Genomic DNA, 6,525 nt, shown 5'->3' with positions numbered 1-6,525 from the left:
ACAAAATTGGATGATCATTCAGACAAAGGCTGATAAACATATTAGTACACCATGAGAAAGAGAACTTGCATCGCAAATCTGCCTAACTAGTATCATGTTTAGGGATTTAGAGTTTGAATTTGAAGAAGATGAGAACTTGAATTTACAAGATGATCTGGAATTTTCCAAGGATAATGACTTGGACAAAAATGTTTCAACGGTTATTAAAGAAGAAGAATTAAGATATACTGGAGGTTTCATAGTCAGAAAATTTAAGTGGGTTCTGGATTGCCCTAACTAGTATAGCTTTGCTTTTCATAGTGATAAGCAAGCCCTTTCACCACATCAAGGTTTACCCACTAATATATATATATATATATATGCATATATATATATATATATATATGTATATATATATATATATATATATGTATATATATATATATATATATGTATATATATATATATATATATAAATATTTATATATATATATATATATACATATATATATATATATATATGTATAAATAAATATAATATATATATATATGTATAAATAAATAAATATATATATATATATATATATATGTATAAATAAATAAATATATATATATATATATATATACATATATATATATATATATACATATATATATATATATATATATGTGTGTGTGTGTGTGTGTGTGTATTCAAAAGCTTCTACCCAGGCGACCATATGAATTGTAAGTACTTTTTTAAACTTTCTCTCTCTCTCTCTCTCTCTCTCTCTCTCTCTCTCTGTATATATATATATATATACATACATATATATATATATATATATATATTTATATATATATATATATGTATATATATATATATATATATATATGAATATATATGAATTTTTTGAGGTACAAACAAACATTTAGAAAGGTTTAGTATCATTAAATGTCTCTCAATTAAGGTTCACTTAAAGTCATGGCTGCAAACTCTCAGTGTTCATTACACTCTGGGGAAACAGGGTTTCTAATTAAGAGAATACAGGTTCTTTGTAAGAGAATGAGACTTAAGTAAATCTGGCTACATTCTTTGTTTCGTTTGGGATGAAATCTACGTAATTCTCATACAAAAAGCCCAATAATTAACTTTTGTATAAAAGAGTTTATTTTGATGTTCAATTCATGTATATATATATATATATATATATATTTATATATATATATATATATATATATATTTGGTCTGTATATATGTAAATATATAAATACACACACACACGCACACATATATATATATATATATATATATGTATATATGTATGTATTTACAGTATATTTCCGTTCGTATATATATATATATTTTTGGGCTCAAGCCATGTCGTCCTGATGGAAGTTCCTATAGGGTAGCTTCCTAGGGTTTATTACAACTACGGCGATATTCCCAGAGAATTTACCTTAAGGTACCAGAATTCTAACTCCTGGAGCGAGTATCCCTCGTGAAAGGGATATCGCGACATATCAGAGGACGTATTCTAGACACGTCACATGGCAATCTACATCCTGGACAGAGATTTCGTCTCGTAGGAGGTGATTGACGAGATACGAATTCGGGAAAGAAAAAGGGGAGCCGCTCCCAAGGCTTCCCTATCCCCCGATTCGTATGCGTGCCTGCGCCAATCCTAGCGCCATCTGTATTCCTTTTTGCGTAGCTTAACAACTCGGTGTTTTTTCCTGTTTTTCTCGCAAATCTTGGATTTATTCGGCTTTTCATGGCTTCTCCGTCTTCGTTGGCCTCTGATAAGTTGAGTATAGTGTCTGTTATGTATAAATGTAGGCTCTTGGTAAAATTTTGAGTGATTAATAGGATTAATCTTTGATACAAGAGCCGTAGCCTACCAGAGGTGTCCTGGACACTGTCGCTCGCTAGGTATAAATTAGTTAGTCAGAGCGACATTCCTGGTTGTTTTGCTATAATAAATTTTAGCTATTTAGCTTTGCATAGGATTTCCTTTCGTGCTTAGTATTATTTGGCGAAGTTTTCGCCATTCTGGCCTACGCTAGGCCATGTAGCCTAGTCGTTTGGTCCTAGTACTTCATGCATGATTTTGGTTTTTCCGAGTGTAATTAAAATTTTATTGAAGCTTTAGGCTATATTTTATACATTTTAGACTGTGTGGAATATTTCCAAGATTGTATACGTGTGAGTTTCGGTGAATTAGGTAATCGATTCTCTTGGTGCCTAGGCTAATTGCTTATGGAGCCTTAGTATACTTTATCATACTCCCCGGTTGCTTTCTTTTCTTCGGAGAAGGTATGCAATCCCTTTCCCTCTGTTCAAGCCTTGGGCTTATCCCTAAGTGGTTTTTTTCCGAATCTATTTTCGATAAAACTATACTAGGGTGTTACTGTACCTTCCTTTTCCTGTAGTTATGGTTCAAGAGGGACAAAACAACAGAGTTTTTAGTCTGAGTCTGTGTTGTCTGGCTTGGGGCAGAGTCCCCCTCGCTGACCTAACACATACAAAGGGAGCTTAGCTCCCTTAGGTCACTACCGAAGGTTTCTGTAGTTATGATTCCTTCTTTTGTGATCTACCAGACTAGTCCTGTTGCTGTTCTCGGGGGAGGATAAGTTCTTCCCTTGGGAGTAGCAACGCCTTCCTTGCTTTGGTGCTCTGGAAGATGGCAAGTATTGCTGGCCTTTCCCCTTAGATCTCCCTTAGGCTAAGATAAGTTTCTTGGCTGCGGGTGATCTGTCACTAAAGCAAGGTTGGCAGGACCCTCTTGTCCCTTCCCCCTCTATCTCCGTAATGGCCTAGCCATTACTGTACTGTACCTTGCCGGCCGGCAGAGCTGGCCGGCAGAGGTCTTACTGTACTGTACGTCGTTCTACTTCTGGACCTAGTATAGGTTGGGATGTGGAATTGACTCAGCCCATTGCCGGCCGGCAGAGCTGCTGGCCGGCAAGGGTCTTATGTTTTCGAGTGCTGCCCGGACCTCTCTTGGTCCCTCATCCATGCCTGCCGGTAGAGCCGGACGGCATTGGTCAAGGAAGCCTGAATTAGTTTCTCCCCTTCCTTATATGCACTCTTTCGGTTGCCGGGCTTGGAGGTTGTGTACACTCTTATCCCGGCATCCATTCTATTTTCTTTTAGTGCTGTACCTGTCCCGGCTGCCGGCCTATGAGGCCGGCAGCCGGGCAGGTGTAGTCTTCTGGTTCTTTTGCTGCCGGCTGGCATCGGTCTTGTACCTTTGCCGGCCGGCTTAGGTCAGTCCTTGTCTGCCCGTCACCAAGAGTGTGGCCGGCAGCTGGGTACTACCTTGTGTAGTTGCTGGCCGGCAGCCATTGTCGGCCAACACTGGCTGTTACCGGCCGGCAGTTGCTGTCGACCGGCAAAGGCATTTGAACCAGAGTGCTGCCGCCCTATAGCTGTTAAGTAGTATACTTTAAAGCTAGTTGTGGTGTGTGCCGGCCGGCAAAGGCAGGCCGGCACACATCCCCCTATACTGTACTAGTATTCTTCTGTATAGCATATACAGTAAGAAGAAAACTATAGTAAAGGTTTTGGTACAGCACTGTATCTTCTAACACTATTGTGTTTTCTTGCACAGCCCTTTGCTGTTGCCCTCAGATAGGAAGCTGAGTTCTTCCCTGTCTATTATCCAGGATTTTAAAATCATTGCTTAGGTGTGAGCTCCACCTGTTTCCTCTGGAAACTTTGCATTGGTTACTCTAGAAGAGATAAACCAATTTGATTTTATTATCTGGAAGGCTGCAACAATGGGTTGTGAGGGAAACACAAGTGTGTGTCTTTCCTTTATGAATTGTTATGCTATACTATGCATATCCAGTGATACATAGTTCACTTGATACTCATGGAAATTTCTTCTCTTTACAGGAGGACCCTCCGAAGTGCGGAAATGTTTTCTGCAATGTCCGCAGCAAGAACCTCTGCGGACATAAGTGTTGTAGGAGACACGCAGCATGCGCTGTCTCCAAGGATGATCTCCAGTATTGGGACCCTCAGGTATGTACTGTATGCACTAACCTGATTACTGAGGCTTTTGATTCCCCTAGAACGGCGGAATCAAGGGATATAGCAAGGGAAAAGCTTCGTACTTGGGTAAGGGGCTTCAAGAAGAACACCTCTGGCCCTTATCTTCCAAGTGAGAAGATGAGGGCGTATCTTTTTCCCCAGGCATCAGCTGATGCAGTGATTCCCCAGCCTCAAGAGGAGATCCCTCAAGATCAAGTCCAGGTGGACGTGGAAGTCGCAGTCGCGATGCAAGACATCCAGTTGGATGACAGGATGTCTGACCTGGACGAACGTTTGGAAGAAGACCTCCTGGCAGTAGGTCAAGATGAAGTTCAAACCCCGGATGTCGTAGAGGATGAGGTCGACGAGGTGTCGGCTACTCCGGTTCAGATGCCGGAGCCTATCCCCTCAACATCGGCTGGTCTCCCAGTAGAACTGGGACAGGCCCTCTCTTCGATTGTTGGAATGATCCAACAAATGCAGAAGGAGAATCAGGAGAAGACGGCTGCAATGGAACTGCGTATGCAGTCCCTGGCAGAATCACATGGGCCCCGGAAAAGGCTCAATGTGAAAGACCTTCCCATATGCTCAGATGCTAACCCATGGAGGTATGCTGAGCACATGCCGATGACGACTGGAAAGATCGTCATCTCGGATAAGTTGGGTTCAGTTCCCCTAGAGGAGGTAGAATTCTGGCCCAGCAAGGCATCATATCCGGACTGCTATGTCCGGCTGAGAAAAGAACCAGCTTCAAGGAAGGAGACAGAGCCGAAGGAGGTCATTATTATGGACCCCGCTAAGGCTCAAGCCCTACTTTCATCCTCGATGAAAGAGAGGGGCTTCTCTAACTCGAAGGTAGCTGCATTGAGCAAGAAGCTCCCTTCTTTTGTGTCCTCTCCTGATAGAGCCTTCCCCTTTTTACAGAAAGGGTTTGCGGCTGTCCTAAAGGCAGTCGAGGCCGGCAAGCCTTGCCCCTCCCTGGAGGAGTGTAAACCCTTGTCGCTGGCCCTGCCTATGGACCACAAAGACTGGAAGGATGTCCATCTGACATTCTCAGTGGGAAAGTTGGAGGCTGATATTGCCGGACGGCAATTCGGCGAGGACCTCCCCAAGCTGTCCGACTCTCTTTTACGAAGAGAGTTCGAGACAAAAGAAAGACTGGCTGCCTCAATGTCTCATCAGACTACTCTTGAGACGATGGCAAGTGACCCCAAGGTCCATGAAATGTTCATGGTAGTGGCTAAGTCTCACCTAGCCACAGTGACGAAGGACCTTTATGGCTTCGTCAAGGCAAGGAGAGCTTGCAGGGAGTTCATGTTCACCGGGGCTTCGGTGAGACACGAGCCAAGGAAGTTAATCTCCTCCAACATTTGGGGAAAAGACCTTTTCCCTACCGATGTGGTCAAAGAGGTTGTTGATAAGGCTGCCGTGGAGAATAGAAACCTTCTCCAGAAGTGGGGCCTGGCTATCAAAAGAAAATCTTCCCCGGATGAGGGTCCTCAACCAAAGAGGAAGAATATGAGGACTAGGCTACCGTCTCGGCCAGCCAAGCCTTATAGACAGCAACAGCAACTGCAATTGCCATTGCCTCCAGTGCCCCAGATGGTGGCACAAACCCCGACTACTTTCCAGTGGGTACCCCAGGCTGTGCCAGGTCAGTCAACCACATTCACCCCAACGTTCGAAGGACAGTCTTCTTCCTTTCGTGCAAAACCTAGAGGAGCAGCCAGAGGCTCGTCTAGGCGCCACTCAAGGGGAAGGGGATTCAGAGGTGGTCGTGGTCAGGGAGACAAGACCTCAGGACGGCAGTCCAAGTGAAACGATACCGGTAGGAGGGAGACTGATGAAATTTTGGGATCGCTGGACCTTCGATCCCTGGGCCCAAAGCCTACTCAAGAATGGACTGGGCTGGAGCTGGTACAGCACTCCACCCCCGTGCCTTCGGTTTTTTCCAACACTCCACCCCCGTTTTGGAGGAGTACGTTCAAGAACTGTTGGAGAAAAAGGTGATCCGAAAGGTGAAGTCCATCAAATTCCAAAGGAGGCTGTTTTGTGTTCCCAAGAAAGACTCGGAAAAGCTCAGAGTCATTCTGGACTTGTCGCCACTCAACAAGTTCATAGTGAATTGCAAATTCAAGATGCTAACACTGCAACACATAAGGACCTTACTGCCCAAGAGGGCATACTCAGTCTCTATAGACTTGTCAGACGCCTATTGGCACATTCCAATCAGCCGTCGACTCTCCCCCTACCTAGGGTTCAGGCTACAACGGAGACTGTACGCCTTCAGAGCCATGCCATTCGGGCTAAACATAGCCCCAAGGATTTTCACGAAGCTTGCGAGCGCAGCTCTCAAACAATTACGCCTAAGGGAATTCAGGTAGTAGCCTACCTGGACGACTGGCTGGTGTGGGCAGCATCCGAGACCGAATGCTTGCAAGCTTCCAGTCAGGTGATCCAGTTCCTAGAGTACCTAGGCTTCAAGATCAACAGAAAAAAGTCTCGACTTTCTCCATCCCAAAAGTTCC

This window comes from Palaemon carinicauda, chromosome 17, assembly GCF_036898095.1.
Source record: "Palaemon carinicauda isolate YSFRI2023 chromosome 17, ASM3689809v2, whole genome shotgun sequence".
Lineage (NCBI taxonomy): Eukaryota > Metazoa > Arthropoda > Malacostraca > Decapoda > Palaemonidae > Palaemon > Palaemon carinicauda.
Note: the sequence above shows the minus strand (reverse complement) of the source record.